The sequence below is a fragment of the Papaver somniferum genome, unplaced genomic scaffold (genome assembly GCF_003573695.1).
Source record: "Papaver somniferum cultivar HN1 unplaced genomic scaffold, ASM357369v1 unplaced-scaffold_26, whole genome shotgun sequence".
Lineage (NCBI taxonomy): Eukaryota > Viridiplantae > Streptophyta > Magnoliopsida > Ranunculales > Papaveraceae > Papaver > Papaver somniferum.
In genome coordinates, this window is record NW_020636596.1 from 44,470 (window position 1) to 48,477 (window position 4,008).

At 36.0% G+C, this 4,008-nt stretch overlaps 1 long non-coding RNA gene across 2 annotated transcripts; it reads right to left on the reverse strand.

Annotated features, from left to right (window-relative positions):
- Nucleotides 1-631: 631 nt before the first annotated feature.
- LOC113341221 lies at nucleotides 632-3,648 on the reverse strand. Of its 2 annotated transcripts, XR_003355830.1 has the most exons (5): nucleotides 3,416-3,648; nucleotides 2,489-2,684; nucleotides 2,308-2,383; nucleotides 2,016-2,211; nucleotides 632-1,199 (listed from the first exon to the last, which is right to left on the reverse strand). It is a non-coding gene; the product is annotated as an uncharacterized LOC113341221 (long non-coding RNA). The 2 variants fall into 2 exon arrangements; XR_003355829.1 differs by lacking the exon at nucleotides 632-1,199 and having other exon boundaries at nucleotides 1,908-2,211.
- Between the last annotated feature and the right edge of the window lie 360 nt (nucleotides 3,649-4,008).

The window sequence follows — 4,008 nt, forward strand, 5'->3', positions numbered from 1 at the left end:
ATGATTTTGATTTGATAACGAAGAAGTGGGAAACTAATAGTTTCTTCTCTCTTGTCTTTTCTTGATTAATCTCTCTCAATAATCATTTTTCTCTCTATTACGGGGTCAATATAAGACCTTAGAGATAAGATGACACGTGGACTCCCTTACTGCTCCTAATTTCTTTTACTCTAAAAGAGACACATACAAATATGTACAAAAAATATATTTTGTAAACAGAACTTGTTCACATGAATAAAACTGACTGCATTTTCTTATGCCACCAAAGTTGTCGTTCTGCACGACACTTGTTCACAGACACATTTTCTGCACAACACTTTTCACAACACATTTTCATCACATTACGAGGGATATAATATTGCCTATTTTGTGGTGAATCTAACACTTTTCACAACACATTTTCATCACATTACGAGGGATATAATATTGCCTATTTTGTGGTTCATGGGAGATTCACGAGAGATGTAATATTGCCTATTTTGTGGTTCATGGGAGATGTAACATTCAATCTCTACAAAAATTCTCACTCTTAAATTTGTAAACAACTTTCTTTTCATGGATTGTGTTGATTCTCGGGTGAATGTTATTAGAAGCCTCTATTTCTTGTTGTACTTGTATATGAATTCAGGTTTAATTCTATGTCCATTCATGAATCCAATCCACTGATCCAGTACATGTGCAGCCACCCATATATTGGGGTGGTATATGCAGTACACCTTAAGAGAAAACAGAGTTAATGAGAAGGAGAGAGAGATCAGCGGGACAACAATTCGTGATTGAGGTTGGAAATTGTAGATTTTTGGCATCCAACAATGGTTTTTAAGAAAAATAGTTTGTAGAAAGCCCATTAGTCTGCAACATTGGGCCAATCGCTGTAATATATCCGTCGTAGAGATTATTTTTTCTTCTTTTCTTGTAGGTTCTTTGAGAGCTTCTTGTTCTTTGCAAAAAAATTGCAACTTTTTCCAATCTCCTTAACGTACGATCAAAAGTGAGTGCTGAGACCACTAAGGGATACTAAACTATGGAATTGTAGTAAATAAATGAGAAAAAAAACTTTTGCTGCCAGGTTTGCATACCATGTTGTTCAGTACTAATCCACTCTACTCTAAAACTCACGCATACATGTACCTTCCTGCTTTCCTCTTCCTCCAAACTGACAAACAACTCTGGTGTCCCACAACCACAGATTCCTTTTCCTGAAAATCCATACCATGCATAACTTGGATAATGAAGTAATAAAAGCAGTAAAGGATAAAGAACACCAGGCCACATTCTCAATTGAATACTGACTCATTAAAGAGAACATGTACTTAACATATCTCATCAATTTCAATCCCATGACAGCATCTTCAGTTTCATCATTAAACTCGCTAGCCAACTCACTCGTGATCTCTTACATGACAAAGACTGTACCAAAACTAACAACAGTTGGATGAACTGAAAATAAGTAACATGAATTGCGCAGCAAACACTCACTTCACAACTCAGACACACTTCTCATTCTGTGCAGTTAACCTGCACAACTTCTCAACTCAGACACACTAAGCTTCTCCTCAGCTACATGCTTAATCCTTTTTGACGACGTTGCAGTAAAGTATCAGGATCAAATCTAACTTCACAATATAACTAGATTGCTTATTTTCAGGATCAAATCTAAGTGAATGTTTACTGCTGGTTTCATATAAAACATATGCTGCGTTTTGAACTCTCAATTCCAGAAACGCTAATGATAAGACTTATGAACTAGAGCCTCCCTAACTACATGATATAAAATAAAGTCTGTATACTTCTGAATGTAAACGTAAAAACTGAACCATCATGATCATAATGAAAAAGAGTCTGGACGAGTATAATTAAATTTTTCATTCCATCCAACCAACAAAGGAAACAAAAATGGACCACAATATATATATATATATATATATATTTATTCGCATTGGAGTATTAAGCTAGTGGGAAGTGATGTAACACCTGGCAAATGCGTAGTTTAGTGTTGACAAAATTAATATTACCTCGAGCTTAGCTTTGAAGAGGTCCAATGCAGGTCCCTCCATCTGGCCCATATCTGCGAGTTCAGAAGTCTTTATGTTCGATTTACCAGCTTTGATTGAGCAGTAATTGATGTTGGGATCCAGCTCTTGAACATGCTCACGGCATAACACTTAGTTTTCTATGTCACCGTACTTGCTAAATTTCTCATAAACAGCCCTGTCATTCTAATAAAAGTTAGCCAACAACATTATGTAGTGATCCCAAAGGGGGATCAGATATGTATACATATGAGAGATAGAAAGAAAGAGGCACCTTGCAATCTTGAAACTCATCAATGATGTTTCCCGATTTCAAAGAGAAGAGTACCCTTCATAAAAAAAGCATAGGCCTGAAATATCCAAGCCAAAAGAGGTGAGCTTAGAACAGGTGCAACAAAAGAAAGCACAAAATACAGGTAAAACTAAAGGCAGAAGAAACGAGCTAAAAAATGCACCTCGGCTTCTAGTGATGTTCTGGAATCTCCTTTGACGGCACACAACTAAGCAAAAAGTGAAGCCCATTTGACTGCCTTTCTCAATCGACCAATCAAATAGATACGTTGGCATGGGACAGGGCCATCAGGCAACTGCCTTTTCTCCACGGCATGACTCCAAGCCCTTTCTGCTGTATACAAAAGTACATGGAGGTACCTATTTCAATTCGAAAACCACAAAACCATAAGAATCACAAGTGCACCAGTCACGTAAACTCACATCACTCAAGAAAACCACAGAACTGCATAAAATGAGAAACAAGCCATATCTAACACATTTAAAACCATAATTTTACAAATGTTTTAACCAAGATCTTATTGTCAAATATGACGCAAGCTATAGATAGCTTTGATAGAAAATGCAAAGTGTTGACTAGTAAGTTGGGAAACATCGCGTGCACAGCCATATGCATTTAACCAAAATTTAGGAATTGTGACATATATACTAAAAGCAGCCAGTGCCCGCATTCAACAATATACTGTCTAATGTTTTCTAGTGAAACGAAAACTTAAGTTTTAATGTCAATGGAATCTAATTATTTCTAAGCCACAAAAATTCTTAATACATAATGTTGGCTAACTTCAGTAACAGTAGTCCTCTTATTGTATTTCCTCAATCGGGCTGTACAGTATCTCTTACATTCAACAAAACACCAAGAAGCTAAATTCCACCAACTTAAAACTCACATGCAAGAGAATCTTAATGTGTTCCAATGGGGCAATAGTAACATTAACATCAATCAATTCTTTAAAATAAACAGGCGATGAATGAATCATCTTTAAAATGGGGCAATAGTAGTTTATACATTCCTATTCGATGTAGATGAAAAACCCATCTTAAAAATCAAAAATCCATCTAGAAAATTAATATGAGATTAAAAAGTATACCTTGAGTACTCTTCAATTGCAATTAAATCCTTCCTGAACTCTAAAACCTGTAAAATTTCAGTCATCCAATACACACATCCTGTCTTAACCCTTTATCGAGACCCACCAAATCTATCACTCACCATTCCCCAATTTGCCGGCGTAAACCTTGGTTCGGTGAGAATAAAAACTTGGAGAAAGAATTGGACATGAATTAAAATCTCGACATCCACAGTAGGAAGGGTGTTTCGGCCATTACCAAAATACATACATGGTTTTGGTCACCTAATTCTCAGAATCTACATCAGTAGAACGGGTAACATATATGGAAATTTTGGTTATTTCCACCCAATTTTCATCATCAGAAATCCCCATCAAATTTTTCTTCAAAACCATCTGAAAAAAAGAAAACTTCAGTTCGCAATTGCTGAGTTTTTGAGATCCACCAACATAGTTTTACACAACAATCTTGATGGGCTATCATCACAATCAATACCCAATTTTTTGCTGAATCATTTCCTCGTCATTTTCTTCACCACTTCTTCTCCAAATGATGAATTTAACTAAAGCATCAACCTCAAAAACTCAAAACCCTACGAATGAAAAACAATCGG